Below are 18,180 nucleotides of genomic sequence, written 5' to 3' on the forward strand. Positions count from 1 at the left end.
TTCGTGATTCATCAATACAATAGTGAAGTGAAAGCTGTAATTCTATGAAATTACTTAAAAAAATAGAAGAGTGTTAGAAGACGTAGCGGGTCTTGTTAAGCATAAAGAATCTGAATTACAGCAGAGGAATCAGTAAAGAACTACACTACATTTCCTAACAAAGACAATTGTTAGAAACGACGAACTGAATTCGACATTTGGAGAGGTTCGAGAGCTTGTGACACCTGCTGCCGTATTCGGTGTAACTTATTTGTTGGACTCTCGCAGAGAAAGACGAATCATAATGGAAGGAAGGGCAGCAACACACGAGCTTCGACGCTGCGAAAAATACTACTGTTGAAGTGTGACAGATTTTAGTAAACGGGAAAAGACGCATTTTTTCTTTGTAATTGTGGATAATATAAGGATTGCTGCAGTGAACTCTCAGATTCTCTCTGCTCGAATGCGAAGCTCAGTACTGATGAAGTTTGTATGAGAGACTACATAAAATCTGAAGCATGTGGCATTGAGATGAGGAGCTAATTAAGCCTCAAATAATAGTTTCCTTGAGAGTGAGTTCCAAGTGAAATTGTAGACAGAAGAGGTGAGTATTTGGCCGGCAACGTTTGATTTCATTAGGTGCTTCGTCACAGATCGCAATAGACACTGAGAAATGTGCCAATCGCCTAAGGTAACTCTGAAAAATGAAATACACATCGACACCACAAACTATGAGACCAGAATAAAAATATGTACTTGAAAGAGCATTTAATGGGATATGTCTTCAGCCAATGCCACTTTTTGTCTTTGTACATGGCTAATAGTAAAAGTACAAATAACTGAATTAATTGGATTTTTTTGAGTTTGTGACTTGAAAATATTGAGTTACGATGTGAACTTATAGCGTGAATTGTGTTCTTTGTTAAGTGACTTCAGTCACCCTCGAGCCCTTGCTAGGGGTACTGTGAGGACGCCGGGATATTCAGGTACACTGCCGCGGATGTACAGAGATGTACAGTTTCGAACAGATTGCCTTCAGTTTTGCTCTGTTTCGTGTTAAGGGTAATGAAGATATACCGGGTGATCAAGAAGTCAGTATAAATTTGAAAACTTAATAAACCACGGAATAATGTAGATAGAGAGGTAAAAATTGACACACATGCTTGGAATGACATGGGGTTTTATTAGAACAAAAAAAACAAAAAACAAAGTATTGCTATACGCGTGAAAGATCTCTTGCGCGCTTCGTTTGGTGATGGTCGTGTGCTCAGCAGCCACTTTCGTCATGCTTGGCCTCCCAGGTCCGCAGACCTCACTCCGTGCGATTATTGGCTTTGGGGTTACCTGAAGTCGCAAGTGTATGGTGATCGAGCGACATCTCTAGGGATGCTGAAAGACAACATCCGACGCCAATGCGTCACCATAACTCCGGACGTTCTTTGCAGTGCTGTTCACAACATTATTCCTCGACTACAGCTATTGTTGAGGAATGATGGTGGACATGATGAGCATTTCCTGCAAAGAACATCATCTTTGCTTTGTCTTACTTATTGGTATTCTGATCAGCTGAAGCACCACCTGTCGGACATTTTTTGAACTTTTGTATTTTTTTGGTTCTAATAAAACCCCATGTCATTCCAAGCATGAGTATCAATTTGTACCTCTCTACCTACATTATTTCGTGATTTATTCAGCTTTCAAATTTATACCGTCTTTTTGATCACCCGGTATTTTTAGTTTACTAAGTCTCATTGTTTCATTTTGAAGAGTTTATACTTTTTGAATGACAAGTTTTTAAGTTAGGTAAGATCCACGTGGCTGATTCCGCAAACATTTAACTTTCAGCTGGTGAACCATCCATACGTGTTGTAACACTTGTGTTGTACAAGGGTACTCCAAAAAGTAAGTTATATGTTATTATGGCAATCCGAGTAACTTTTAAGACTGCAACACAACACATCAAAGTGGCAATGATCCATGACACTATTTTTCAACGTAGTCACCAAATCTGTAAACAGTGGTCGCAAGTTCGGCTAATTCTTCAATTGCTCCAAACTAGAAATCAGTTTTTTTCTCACGTAGCCAACCGCTGTGTGAATGTTCTCGTCATTGGAAAATCCTCCCTCCTCCTCTGTCCCCCCCCCCCCCCCCCCTAAGGTTTCTGTGGATTGTATGCGCATTGTCCTTTGTGGTCGACGGCGATGGCCTTCCCTCCTGACCCTCACCACCCACGTCTTTGCGGCTTTGATCAACTAATTGGCACGATTTGACTTCGGCTGGACGTGGTATTGCATTTGGTCCACATACCGGCAGAATTTCATGGGAATCGGCGTGAGATGCAGACGATTAGCCAACGAGTATCGTACTGTGCCGCGTACTTCAACTTTGGGGTACGTTTTCAGTTGTCGCTGCATTTTACTCCTTCGCTGCTAAGCGTCCGTTGCCCGTACTGCAGCAGAAGTGTGTGTCCAGGAAACCCGGAAGATGTCCTTTGGTTCAAATGGCTCTAAGCATTGTGGAGCTTAACATATGAGGTCATAAGTCCCCTAGACTAAAAACTACTTAAACCTAACTAACCTAAGGACATCACACACATCTATGCCCGAGGCAGGATTCGAACCTGCGACCGTAGCAGCAGCGTCGTTCCGGACTGAAGCGCCTAAAACCGCTCGGCCAGCGCGGCCGGCAAGATGTCCTTTCTTCTGACATTGTGTCACTCCTGTTGGGCAGTGGTCTTAGCTTGGGAAACCATGTGTGGCTTACTTTCTGAAGCCCCTATGTAAATATACTGCGGATGAGAATATTCTAAGTGTGAAAAAGGAATATTAAGCAAGATATAATCGTTTTTATCAGAGGATTTATTTCGCCATTAACGCTTGATGTGTTCCAAACTACTCCTGAGATTTTTGTGTTAATAGTATTGGTTGCCGATCACCTATTTAAAATATTTGAAGCGTTTGGTACAACGAAATACTGAATTTTAGATTTCAGGAAACGGGCTGTTGAACGCAAAATGTTGCTGTGTTTCCTGGAGAAAGAGAAACAACTTTTATCTTCGCCGTTTCTGTCCAGATGTGAAAAAAAAAATCAAATGTGTGTGAAATCTTATGGGACTTAACTGCTAAGGTCATCAGTCCCTAAGCTTACACACTACTTAAGCTAAATTATCCTAAGGACAAACACACACACACACACACACACACACACACACACACACACACACACACACACACACACACACCTGCCCGAGGGAGGACTCGAACCTTCGCCGGGACCAGCCGCACAGACCATGACTGCAGCGCCCTAGACCGCTCGGCTAATCCTGCGCGGCAGCTGTGAAGCAGTTCGTTCTTCCATACTCTTCTACAGCATTTCTGAAATCATGTTAAAACAATTGTGATTTAATATACGACGTAGCAGGCATGGTAGAATCAATTACCGCTGGAGGTGTGAACTGGAAGTAATACCGAAACAAACCATAATGTCTGATACCTTGTAATACCGCAACCTGCAACGACGATTTTTCTCTATGTAAATGATATCGATTATAAGGCAACACGGAACCTTCTGGAAGCAATCTTAGTTTCTTACTTTTTTCTCAGCCTCCACTTCACTGTCCCAAATATAATATGCTCTCGCTTTTAACGAACCGCTGTTGCCTACGATTGAATAGCACAAACAATAAATTATATAAAATATTAATATAATAATAATTTTGTTATTTTAACGTTTACACATCTCTTTAACACAGCTTAAAAGAATTATTATTTTACAGGATAAATGGAAGTGTACACTCACCGTAATCAGTATTTCGGTTAGCACTATGTTTGTGAACATTTGTCTGCAGACTGCGGCTATACGAGCCTGTAAATAGGAGGAATGCTGTTTCTTTCAGCCACTGTAGGCGGTCAAGAAAAACAATGTTCCTATTGATTTTTTCCTTACTGGCGAATCTTTCGCTTTGTATTGCCACAGTCAATATCCGTGGTATGCTGGACCTACATGAGGACTTACGAAATGTGCCAGAGGTGCCGGTAATTTATTCTCTAGTAAAAATACGATAGACTGTCAATAAACATGTCCTTCCTGGACGGGAATATACGTAACGTACTGTATGAGTGGAGGTTGTGACACAGGAGGACGACATATGGAAGTTTGGCTCCGGCCGTGGTTCGTGCACGGATAGCCGAAGCATTGTTGTCTACTGCCTGATGATGCGGGGCCATTCTCGAAAGTCGATTGAAAGCCGTCTACCCTCAGAGATGCATGCAGTGGTCTGACGTTCAGTGCAAAGCGCTCTTCACGATTGAGACGCCAGAGTGGCGCGGTGTTGGGTCAGCCACAATATACGAATCGCCAGAGACTTCATTCCATACACATGACAGATTCTCCGTTGTGTCCCTAGTGCCATATACCTGGTACAGATGAAGATCGTCTGGAATGTGGGTCTGCGGTGAAGGTTGACGAGGCTGGTGTTGGCCCTCATTCAGTGAATTATCCTACAGAAGTGACTCGTACATCCCTTCATATTCCAGTTATGACGAATACAGTGATATGGGTCAATGGTTTAATCATATTGTATCTCTACTGGGATGATGAGAAACACTTTTTCGATTTCTGGACCTTCCTATTGGGACGATTCACCCGTCTACGACGCCACCAGCTCTACCACCAATATTTCGCTAGTTATCTGAGTAGTGTCTTCTTGGCCCTCCTCACAGTTGGAGTGCGACGGGTATGAGAAGTTAACCTCGTGTGCATGTCAGTTTTGCGAAAGTAATTGGAACAAGTATTAGAGCCATATGGTCCCTTTCTTCGTGAAGTTGTGCTCGGCTCTAATGGTGGGTTAGAAGGATGTGTACAAATGCTGATGGAAGATAGCATCGAGTGTAGTGCGTAATGTTGATTCCACCTATACGTTGTATTTAGGTTTTAATTTTTTTATTTAGGTACTTTGTTAACCCTTTCGATTCCTCACCATACTGTCTACACCGGTCTGATGCTAACTGCTCTACTTCCTTAAAAAAAATAAAATACAAAAGTAGATTAAAAAACACGCAGCTCGCGACACAGGGAGGTGTAAAAAAAATTGTCGTTATTCCAATGTACAGCCGACGGTTGTTCATATTCGCACCTGCGAATACATTTCCGCCGGGCTCTGTGACCGAGCGGTTCTAGGCGATCCGGCCGGTGTGGCCGAGCGGTTCTAGGCGCTTCAATCTGGAGCCGCGGGACCGCTACGGTCGCAGGTTCGAATCCTGCCTCGGGCGCGCATGTGTGTGATGTCCTGAGGTTAGTAAGGATCACGTAGTTCTAAGTCTAGGAGACTGATGACCTCAGATGTTAAGTCCCATAGTGCTTAGAGCCATTTGAACTATTTGAATACATTCCCCGTATTAGATTTATTGATAAGAGGAGGTACGATCAGCTAGCGAACGAGCCGCTATTCCTGGCTAGAATTCTCTTTGAGCCTCTCAATCCGTAGGCACCCACGTGGGCTAGCCCTCAAGCGAGCAACTGGAAAGTTTCCTGTGTTAAAAGTAGCTCGTAATCTTCTAGAATTCCTTGCAGTTTCAGACTGTTTTCTCGCTATTTAGTTTACGAAAATCACCTAGGAAACTTTGACATCAATATACGATACTGTTGGATCGTGCCTGCTTTCTATCGAACCGCATGATTTTATTGTTAGCCACGACTAACTGGTCGACAGTTATTGAATATGGCGCTAGTGCACCGTTCGGAATGAATTTTTTAATATTGCGAAACAGGAGGGAAGCACCCGCGGCCGAAGCGTTTTCCCTCAAAAAATTGGGGCTGACAGAGGCGTGGAGGAAGGCCGTAACCTCCGGAGGGCGATAATCAGCCGCAGCGAGCATTATGGAGCCATCAGAGCGCTGCCCCCCGCCGCCGCCCTATTGGATAATAGACTGCGTACACACTGAATTTTCATTGTGGTCGCCGGACGGGAGGGAAGAAAAAACACAAACAGAGGAGAGGAGCGTCGGATAATCTGCGCTAGTTAAACCGTAAGCGGGCGATCAATCTCCCGGGACGCAGCGGGGCGCATGCGTCAGGCGGCCCCCGCCGCTGACCACATGGCGTGCCACGCCGCGGATAACTCAATAGGGGACGCGCAGTCTGCACTCTGCAGATGGCACCGACGCACGCGCCTCCGCCGAGGCGGGCACGCGCCACCGACGCCTGCCGCCTCCGAAACCCAGGAGTGGTTCCAGGCGCGGATCCACGATTTGGTACTGAAAGAGGGGGAGTCGTGGGGGGGGGGGGGGGGGGGAGGGGATACTCATAGTTTCTCTTTCTCTACTGACGTGTGCAGTAATAAAATTATACAAGAGTCGTTCAATAACTAACGTAAGACATGACATCTTGGATATTCGGGAATCCAGCCGGATATTCGCGTCGTTCTCGCACGATATTTCAACAGCGTGCCTCGCTATCTTCTACAGGTGCTACCTGAGACTGGTCCTTGGGTCCTCTTTTTTTTTTTTTTTTTAGCACTTTTCATTCCTTCCCATAGGGGGAAGGCGGGCCTCTCTAGAGCTTGTTTTGCTCTTTATAGGCCGAAGGGGTATAGGGGGGGGGGTATTATTTGGTTATTTTATTTGATTTGTTTGCATTTGTGCTATTGGAAATTGGGGGGACTTCATATCTCCCAGTCGGGAATTTATTTGCAGGAAGTTCGGGGGACAGCTCCGGTATTCACCTTACGGCCTGAGGAAAACCTGCAAAACCCGGCCAGAGCTGCTGGTGTTGCCACCTTTGGTTGTTGTTTCTTCGTTTCTTCTCGTTCTTGTGTTCCATTACGGGTCAGAAGCGGTAGTGTCGGCGGAATTTGGTTTCCTTTTTTCCGCTGTCGCTCCTCCTCCTCGTCCCAGTAGCGAACTTCTTTCTCTATTTTTTTCCTGATCGGTCGGTATACCAGCCAGCTCATCTGATCCTTGTTTCGCTCTTCAGGGTTTGGGCATACTTCTTCCATGACCTCGAGGTCAATGACGTGATTGAGTCCAGTATTTATGCCGCGAAGGAGCTGGGCGTTCCGGCTTCGGTCCTCGCCGAGTCGAGTGTTCCCTCTGTGGTCCGCGCCCGACAGGCTCGGCTTCAATGGACCCCTCCAGTCGCGGATGTTCCGACTGCCGTCCGTGCCCGTTTTGGGGGTCCGCAACGGTTGTGGACGCCATCTGAGGTGTGTCAGACCCAGTCTGAGATGTTATCGAGCGCCCAGCACGAAACAGATGTGGAAATCATAATAACAGTCATGAGACAGAATTCCCAACATCTCAGATCGGGTCTGACACACCTCAGATGACGACCACAACCGTTGGGGACGGCCAAAACAGGCGCGGACGGCAGTCGGAACGTCCGCGACTGGAGGGGTCCAAAAATGGTTCAAATGGCTCTGAGCACTATGGGACTTAACACCTGTGGTCATCAGTCCCCTAGAACTTAGAACTACTTAAACCTAACTAACCTAAGGACATCACACACATCCAAGCCCGAGGCAGGATTCGAACCTGCGACCGTAGCAGTCGCGCGGTTCCGGACAGAGCGCCTAGAACCGCTAGACCACCACGGCCGGCGGAGGGGTCCATTGAAGCCGAGTCTGGCGGGCGCGGACCACAGAGGAAACATTCGACTCGGCGCGGACCGAAGACGGAACGCCCAGCTCCTTCCAGGCATAAATACTGGACTCGATGGACCCAAGGACAAGTCTATAGGCTGTAGAGCAGCGTACTAAGCTGCTGCCAGCCCGCCCCCTTCGGGGGGAATTGAAAATCAATAAAGAAAAAAAAATAAAGACCCAAGGACCAATCTCAGGTGGCAGCTGAAGAAGACAGCGAGGCACGCTGTTGAAATATCGTGCGACGACACGAATTATAGAGCTGGATTCCCGAATATCAAAGATGTCAACAGATCACCGGGAAAGCATGAAGAATTACAACGTAAGAAATGTTTTCCTCTGCCAATTTCGGTTGAAAATAACTCAGAATTTATTTTGGGACCTTGTGAAATATTCCTGCTGCAACCCCTGTAGTTACATGAAGTCCCGATAGGTGGCGGCACCATAACTGGCCTTCAAAATGGTGTCTGTAACAGAGGTGCTTTCCAATTAGAGGGCTGTCATTGAGTTTCCTTTAGCGGAAAACCAGAGCATCGCAGCGATTCGTAGGCGTTAACAGAATGTCTATGGAGACCTGGCAGTGAACAAAAGCATGGTGGGTCGATGGGCACAGCGTCTGTCATCACCGCAATAAGGTCGTACTTACCTGTCCGATCTCCCGCGTCCCGGTCGTCCGCACACACCTGTGACTCCTACAGGTTTGGAAAGTGTAGGCACTCTTATTCGAGGTGATCGACGGATCGCAAGGGAACACCTCGCTGCACAATTGGATGTCTCTGTTTGTAGTGGTGACACACTCGTCCACCAGTAGGGATACTCAAAGGTGTGTGCCCGCTAAGTTCCTCGCCGTCTAATAGAAAACCATAAAGATCAACGAAGGATCCTCTATGCAGATTTGTATGCGCTTTACGAGGCTGATCGTGAAAGGTTTCCTGTAGAACATCGTCACAGGTGATGAAACATGGGCTCATCGTTTCGAACCGGAAACCCAGCCTTCTGGGACTCTGAAGGGGTTATTCTATTTGACGTCCTCCCGCGTGGTGCAACGATAAACTCTGATGTGCTACCCTCAGGAAATTGAGGAAAGGTCTTCAGCTTGTTCACCGCCACAAAAATGCAAACGAACTTCTCCTTCTCCACAACAACGGAGGCCCTCACACAAGTTTGCGACCCGGGAGAAACTCACAACTCTTCAGTGAACTATTTTTCCTTATCCATCTAACAGCCCGGATCTCCCACCTTCAGACTTCCATCTGTTTGGGCCAATGAAAGGTGCAATCCGCTGAAGCAGTACATGGATGATGGGAAGATCGTTGATGCATTGAACGGAGATTATGTTGAAAAATAGGATATTTTAATCAAAAGGGTGGGGAATAATGTGTTGTATTGAAATCCTGAATAAAACTAACTTATTTTCAGATAAAAGAGTGTTGTATTCCTTATGAATGCCTCTCTTACACAGAATGGTTTACTGCGTTAGTGACTCATTTATTTTACCACTACGATTTAGATGGTTCACATCATCACCTTCAAGTTGAGAATTATGTAATTATATTTTGCGTGTTAGTGAAGAGCATAGAAGCGTGTGAACAGCAGCAGACCAAGTGCGAAGCAGTGTATATTTTGCTTTTTGAAGGAAACACAACCTGCAGTCACTTAGCCTGCTCGTGTGAAGAAGAATCTGTGGTCTTCACTAACACCGGGAGTGTAACTACACAATTATTCGCATGAAGACGATAGTGCGAACCCTCGAAACGCCTAGTGGGAAAATAAACGAGTCACTGACGCAGTAAGCTGTTTAATTCATATTTATCAATAGTTACAATGCTCATGATGCCTCCCTTTATGGGCGAAATATTCGACAGCAAAATTTATAAAAAAAAAAAAAAATGTGGACAGGATCTCGGTGGTATCAGTACAGAATGGGCAGAACAAATATTTGGTCACCTTTGGATCAAGAAAAACACCACGAAGTGCATTAGAGACGCTCGAAAAGACCTTGAGAGGTATAACAATTCGGAAGCCCTCATGTTAGAATGGGAGGGTTTCAACTCGCTAGAAGAGCTACAAATACAAGTATGGGAAGAACACGGACCCAAGAACAAAAGCAACAGCATAGCGATTGTATGAAAGAGAATTGAAAACTCTGGACAAAGTGGACAAAACGAAGATGTAGCGTGATCCTAAGTGTTCGATTATCCAATAAAAAATTTATTTAGTTTCCATTAAAATATTTTAATGTAGTAATAATAATTCGGTTACATTACTGAATGGGACATTACCACAGCATAACGCTGGGAAACTGCAAACTAGAAAAATGTAGGCTTTGAGTAAGCACAGGTCATAAAATTTGAGAAGTACTTTTGCTGCACAATTAAAGACCTATAACAGCAGCAAACTCTAGCAGTTTTGATAACGTCATATCTTACGCAGTATTTTCGAAATGTGCGCACTCGGTTTTCAGTATTTCGTTAAATGCTCCGACTCCCGACACTAGTCTACAAACTGCCACTGTACCATCTTGTGAATAAGTGGAACGCTGAATTGTTTCCGCGTATGTTCGGAAGTTGTCTTTGTGTTGTCTTTTTTGTCTTAACAGAGCATCTTTCTCTTCAGCGTTTCCTTGCTCAGTTTACTGCAGTTTGCTGGTTGTACTTGCAGACTCATGAACTGTGTGGGATTTTTTGTTGTCAGCCTGTGAATGTGTGCCTTTATCTCGTTCAGATGTTACTGGTGAGGCCGCAAAACCATCCACATGAGCACGCCCTCATTCAGACACCGAGCGAGGTGACTCATTGGTTAGCACACTGGAGTCGCATTCGGGAGGACGGCGATTCAAACCTGTGTGCGGCCATCCAAACTTAGGTTTTCTGTGATTTTCCTAAATCGCTCCAGGAAATTGCGGGGATGGTTCCTCTGAATGGGCACGGACGATTTCCTTCTCCGTCCTTGACACAATCCGAACTTGTGCTCCGTCTCTACTGACCTCGTTGTCGACAGAAAGTTAAATCCAATCTTCCTTCCTTTCTTCCTTTGTTCCTCTTTCGAACAACTGATAAGTACGCCTGTCCTGTGTTAAACAAAAAATGTCGATTCATCCGCTGATACTGGTCACTACAGCGGAGAACCAACACGACATATTTCCAGAATGAATCTTTCACTTGGCGTCATGGCTGTTTGTAGGATCCTATAAGGTGAGAAAAACAACATTTTGGAGATATTATGAAATCAAAATCCTATAGCACAGCGTTATTTAATTGTGTAAAATTACACTATAAAATTTAGTCTTTCTTTTCTTGTAGTATGTATTATCATTGTATGGTGTAACAGAACATATACAAGTACATAACAATGATTTTGCAGGTTAACGTTTAAATCTGACAAACAGAGCGCAGAATTCGGTGTCACTTGTACAAGCGTTTCAGATCATCTTTAAAAGCGTGTAGCAGGCAGTTCGTCACCATATTTCGTTTAGTCTGTTTTTCTGAACGATGATCGCACACAGCACTTTCATAACATCAACACTTCTTCAGCATGTGGCCACATGTCACTTGTCCCATTCGGATGCGGTTCGGCCTCTACCTTTCGTGATGGATAAGATCAAATTCCTGCAGCCTTCGTCATTGGGTTGTGAATTAGGTAGGCGTGTGGTGGTGGCTGTTCTTTCCAGCATTCTTCCCACTTCTTGGTGACACTGAAAACATCTGTGGCCCGAAGATCGACCCTTGGGTGACTCAAAATGTATAACTGGTGGATTCGGGAAAGCGCTGCTAGAAAATGAATTCTTATGTGACTTCTTAAAAATATGCTACTTGACAACTTTCTTCTGAGGTCCGGAGGGGCAATATTGGATAAAATAGGTAATCAGGAAGTGAGAGTAGACTTGACAGTGCCACTGGTATTATCTTCATACCTATTTCAGATGTCTATCTGTGTAAGTCGTATGTGTGCGGTTTTCCTATCCTTGGGTAGAGTACAAAAGTGAAATTACAGCATTGCTTAGCGTATTTGCCTTTGCTCCCCAGCTGTTTCCTGCTACATTGCGAAGTAGATGTACTCATGATCCAAGCTTGTTTAACAGATTAGTGCATTCCTGTTTAAATAACAGTCCGAGAAAGAGTGACACCTAGATATTTAGAGAGTTAGATAGGGGGGAGACTCCGACCAAATTACACGTGTAACTTCTTGTGTGTCTCTTTGTTATGGAGACGTAGCGCTGTTAACTTTGCTTTACTTGGATTTTGTTGGAGTTTACATTGCAAAAGTACTTGTTCAGTATGATGAGGTAACTTAAGAGGCTATTTTCACACTGCTTGATATATTTGATTTAATGTGTCCTCTTCACCAAACACTCTTGATGTCAAACATAAACATGTGGCAGGAAGAGGACCATACTACCGAAAGTAAAAGCTATTACGAGGTGGTTTGCTTGCGTGCAGCAACCATAGTCATGTCGCAGGGCCAAACTTAGGGTTAGGCAACACTGTGGCAAAAATATATTGCAACACAGATTAGCAATACAATAATTTATTAAAAGAAGCTTTGTAATAATTAACGACAATCTGATCACAGTGTGTGACAACCATTTTAACTTCACTTGCACTGATCGGTTTTCAACTCTGGTCTAGCCCTGGAACGAGTGAACGTTAACAAAGGTCACTTGTGCAGTCTGCTGTTTGGTTCTTCTTGGAGGAGACTGTAGTCACTGTCCTCAAGTTGTCTTGAGGTACTGTTACAATGAGTTGATACTGTCTGAAGTGGAGTCATGCGTCAGCTAACGTCTGCGTGTGGCGATGCAATGTTCAATTGAGAACTATTTGAATGACGAATAGCGGATGTATAGAACAGTCCTTGCCCCGCGGCACCCATTATGGACACAACCCTTACTGGTAACACAGTGCCATCTCAGACGCAGCGCTGTGCCATGCACGGGCGTGTCTCTGAAAGAGGCAGCATAAATAACAGTTGAGAGCTATCTTCTTTTACTTGTGCCTTTGTCCCACATTTACGCGAGGTCTGCTTGGTTGCTGTTGAATCTGGCACGCCTAATGTAAGGGGTGGCCGGATTCACTTCCTGTTGCCACCCTTTTATCCCGGCCCCCCACCAGTACACAACACGATTGATTTCATTAATATCGCTATGAACAACTACATTTTTTGCAGAAAACAAAAGAGCAAGAAGTTGAGAGTCACTGCCATGTGAACCTCAGTATTTCAATTTTAGAAATATTGTGACTGTAAGGAAACAGGTTCGTTAGCGAGATGCAAGATAACAAAAGTAAATACTTGTTTTGTGAATAAAACTGCCTTTTCCTGCTGCTAGTTAATTTATTTATCTCATATGCGTTTCGCCTTTTCCTGTTCTAAGGCATCGTCAGTGGGACCTACAATGATACAGTTTTGTTAGTTTTAGATTATTAAACAGTTCACGTCACGATTCTTTTTGTAAAAAAGTAATTACTTACGATTTGCTGATCTGTGTTTCCTCACATCTGGTCAGGAGGTCGCACTACCACTTTTATTACTGCCATACAATCACAACTTTTTGTTCTGGCGTACCTCGCACTGTTCACCACGTTTCTCACTCTTTTTTGTGGTGTACTATTGTTCTTTTGTCACTCGATACAACTATTTCGTCGTACACTGCTTTTCACAACGTAAATATTGTGACTCCATTACGTGTTTCCTCTTCTTTGGCATGTTTACCTATTTGTTCAAAAAATCAAATGGCTCTGAGCACTATGGGACTTAACTGCTGTGGTCATCAGTCCCCTAGAACTTAGAACTTCTTAAACCTAACTAACCTAAGGACATCACACACATCCATGCCCGAGGCAGGATTCGAACCTGCGACCGTAGCGGTCGCGCGGTTCCAGACTGTAGCGCCTAGAACCGCTCGGCCACTCCAGCTGGCTTTACCTATTTGTTGCCAACCTAACGAAGTATATGTTCGAGACTAACTTCTGTTCGTGATGTTTATATCGATATTGTGTACGAGAGAGAGAGAGAGCTGACGATTCTTTTTTTTTTTAGGGGGGGGGGGGGGATTGTACTAGCTGTTAGCGAGTGGTTGAAATCTTTGGTGACAGCTGATTTGACTTTTCGTTTCACTATTCTGTGGAGGGGTTCATGGATGAATGAGTGTAAAGACGTTGGGTGCTATTATTATTATATTGGACAGCATTATTATATTAACCCTTTTTGGGAGCATTACTCTATTATTTTATCTATTAGTGTAAATAATGAATTGCTTGACAGGTGTACTTGGTGATTCAACAGGATATTCCTTTCTGCTTTGGTTTTCTGTATGTGGTAATTTTCTTGCATGGTTAGAAGGTGTTTTTTATTATTGATACTAATTATTTTCATGTCATCTTCTCTAGTGGTTGGTTTGTGGTCATTTTCTCTTAGGTGTTCTGCAAATGTGGAGTGGTTTGTGTCCCGTGTTTCCAGGCTCTCCTGTATACTTTGTATCTGACATCAAATGTTTACTGCTGTGGAGGATGGCCACACAAAGAAACTTGTTAACAAAAGTAATTTCTCAATGGGACAAATTTTATCTGTATTTAATTCAAATACAATACTTTTACAAGTAATCCGTCTTAAAATTAAATTTTCAATAAATTTAAAGGCTCATTGGTTAACGCATACATTTCATACTAATGAAGCTACTTACATCACCTTTACAACCTAGTTGTCTTAAGAATATCACTTTCACTACCGAGTGAAGCCAAAATGTTGAGCATATTATCTAACGTGAAGGTTCGAAGCGCGTTTTTAATCGACGTATATTTTGAAAACAACCTTTCATGGTCATACAGGTACATTTTTAGAGTGATCTCAGTGTTACAAAAACAGCTTTCACGTTTTATAGGTCGCGGTTGGATGAAATGAAGTATGGAAGAATCGGTATTGCGCGAAATCTACTCGTTCAAAACTATCAAAATTCAGTTAACCATCTGTTTAAAAGGATAGGCGGTCTTGCCAACTGAAGTACGACTGGGAAGTAGAGAGCGGAAAATTGACTTAATTCATGTCAGCCGTGCACTGAAAAATTCAGCCTAAAAGTCCATACAAAAGTCAATGTAGATGATGCAAGGAATCTCACAGCACGGACATAGGCCGGTGGGTTCAGTATTATGCCATGGGGGACACTCACCTACGCTTCTGTGAGACATGTGGTAGTAATCAATGGTACCATGACAGCTGCAGAATATTTGAACATTACTGTGAACTTCGTGATTCCCTTCATTCTTAATGTCTTCTCCGACAGCGATGGCATCTTCCAGCACGATAACTGTCGGTGTTACGCGGGCAGAATCGTGGTACAGCAGTTCGAGGAACAGGGTAGTGAATCCATGCTGATGTCCTGGCCACCATATTCGCCTGATCTGAAGCTGCTGGGGTGCTGTCAGGCGCCATCTCTACGCCCAGAAACCACCTACGCGTAATTTATGGGAATAAGGTGATCTACTAAGAATTGTCTAATCTACACCAGCTAGAGCTGCTGGTACACAGCGTTCCAAAGATGGACCAAAACGCTATTAAGCAGTTAGTCACAATGTTTTGGTTCATCAGTGTATGACTGTGGGCCATAAGTCACACTCAGACAATTTATATCATCCTCACCCAATACTCTACGGAGCTACGTCCCATGACTGATCGATAATTTTGCCAAACTTGAATAACAAGGATCTTTCTACGTTTGTGCGATCCATCCGTTATGATGCAGTTACAAAAATTATCTCCACAAAGGAAAAAAAAAGAAGATCTGTGTCTCGCCAAGTCCACTTAGCGACCACTGCCATGTTATTTAGTCAACTGAATATATCTGACACTATCAGAACAGGAGACAGCGATAAGAAGCAGACAATCTCAAACTACTTCTATATATTGTCTCAGTCACATTTAACATTTAAAAAATTGTTTAAAAAGTGATGACCAGTTTTGGTAGCTTAACTAACATCTTCACATCACAAGTAATACTACATGAGACCTGAAGACGGTAGCTAAGCTACCGAAACTGATCATCACTTTAAGAAATTATTTAAAATATTAAATGTGATACAGACAATATATAGAATAAATTTTGAAAGTTTTAAAAAGTTTTATAACATTTTTTAAAATTTTTACAATTTTACGATTGATTAACATATGTTTCTCTGCAAACCACAGATCAGCATATGGAAATGGGAAAAGCAGAAACTGACGTACATGGCCCGCATAGCATCACATGCTATTTAATTAAACCACATCCCAAAGACGAGTTACCGATACTTCCCGACGACCAAGCTTACCAGCTGTGTATGGAAGATTGGACAATACGTGTCTTCTATGTCCACCAATGTAATTTTGTACATCCATTTTTAATATATTTTGCAACACAGTAGCAAATCATGAATTAGCTCTAGCTCAAGCATCAAAATACCTTACAGAAATATTAACGTGTTGTTTTATTTGATCCACAAATGTGACTGTTTTCGAATCAAGCTAATGAGAACGAAGAGGAAAAAATTATATCATCGCGCACTTATTTAAACAAACATTTACTCTATTTCATCATTGGAAGTCAACTATCATTATATTTTAAGTAAATTTTATATCGTCAAGTGTGACGAAATTCAAGAAGATGAAGAGCAGATTATATAATTTATCATGTTTATTCTGTTACGTCGTCTACCAAGTCCATCAAACAGAGAAAAAGCCGCAACCGAGAGATGAATACATCTTTAGTTTCAATTTAAATCAGAAAAGGATAACTTCCATTTTTGCTTTACGAAACTAGCAATGAAGTCTGGCTGAGAAGACAAATAAATCAGTTTAAAGGGAAGGTAAAATAAACAAGTTAAAAATGTCTCAATCGTCAAGTTCATTGTTTCTGAAAGGCAACGTTTCAGGTCGGAGTCCCAACCGGGTATACGGTTTTAGACTGCCAGAAGTTTCAAAACAACGCATACACCGCTGCAAAGTAAATGATTCATTCTAGAAACAATTTCCTAGGCTGTGACTAAGTCACTTTTTCTCAGCAACGTTACTTCCTTGAGCGGCAGTGTAGCAACGTACGCTGGGGAGCTCTCCCGAAGTGTGGATAGAGGCGAGGCAATGGCCGAGTTGGAACTAAGAGAGCGTGTCGGGCACCGCGTCTGGATGGCTCAGTCGGTAAGAATATTGCCATCAAAATGTTCCGGTTTCGAATTACGATCCGGCAGACACTTTTAAATCTGCCCAAAATCTTGGCCGCGCGGAGTAGCCGTGTGGTCTAGGGCGATTTGTCACGGTTCGCGCGGTCCCGGTTTCCCCCTCCCACCCCCACCCCCCCTCGGAGGTTCGAGTCCTCCCTTGAGCATGGGTGTGTGTGTTGCCCTTAATGAAAGTTAGTTGAAGTTAGGTTAAGTAGTGCGTAAGCCTAGGGACCGATGACCTCAGCAGTTTGGTCCTATAGTCCTTACCACAAATTTCCAAAAAATTACAAAAAGCTTCAAGACATTACTATCCTTGAACGATTCAGTAAAACAGATGTGAATCTGCTACAGAACTATGACAGATCAGCCTCTGCTTAGGTTTCCACTGTCATTGTCAGCCCCCCAAAAATTTTTTGGGTTTGATATGATATGATATCACATATATACACTCCATGACAAAAAAGTGAAGCACCCAGATGGGGAGGAGGAAACAAAACTTCACGGGTTGAGAGGGTATGTGATGTTATTTCACTGATTACAAAATCTAGTCAAATTTACAAAGAACTTGGTAGCATGACACTACGTAACAGTATGTCGTTGCGCCACCTCTGGCCTGGATGCGTGCACTGATTCGTTTGGGGAGGGTATCATGAAGCTGTTGTGTCCACCCCTGAGGCAAGCTGGCCCTCAGCTGTTGCAACTAAACCTAGATATCCCGGGTACCGGCAGTGAGATGGAATTATCTCATAACTGGTCCCGTACATGTCAATGGGACCAGATCTGGGGATCTTGTTGGCAACGGGAGTAACTCACCCTGATGCAGACACTACATAGAGACACGTGTCAAGTGTGTAGAGCATTGTATTGTTGAACAATGTAATGGTACCTCGATACTGTTGAGTGAGAGGTAACAGATGACGCGTGACGTCAGTACTATCGTTATGCCGTCAAAGTTATCTCAATAATTGCCAACAGTGGTTCAAATGGTTCAAATGGCTCTGAGCACTATGGGACTCAACTGCTGAGGTCATTAGTCCCCTAGAACTTAGAACTAGTTAAACCTAACTAACCTAAGGACATCACAAACATCCATGCCCGAGGCAGGATTCGCACCTGCGACCGTAGCGGTCTTGCGGTTCCAGACTGCAGCGCCTTTAACCGCACGGCCACTTCGGCCGGCGAAGATTTTTCCATCAGTTGTATTCGAACAGGATAATTATGGACAGAGCACCACCAGAGTAATAGCGTCAAATGGTTCAAATGGCTCTGATCACTATGGGACTTAACATCTGAGGTCATGAGTCCCCTAGAACTTAGAACTACTTAAACCTAACGAACCTAAGGACATCACACACATCCATTCCCGAGGCAGGATACGAACAT

This window comes from Schistocerca piceifrons, chromosome 5, assembly GCF_021461385.2.
Source record: "Schistocerca piceifrons isolate TAMUIC-IGC-003096 chromosome 5, iqSchPice1.1, whole genome shotgun sequence".
Lineage (NCBI taxonomy): Eukaryota > Metazoa > Arthropoda > Insecta > Orthoptera > Acrididae > Schistocerca > Schistocerca piceifrons.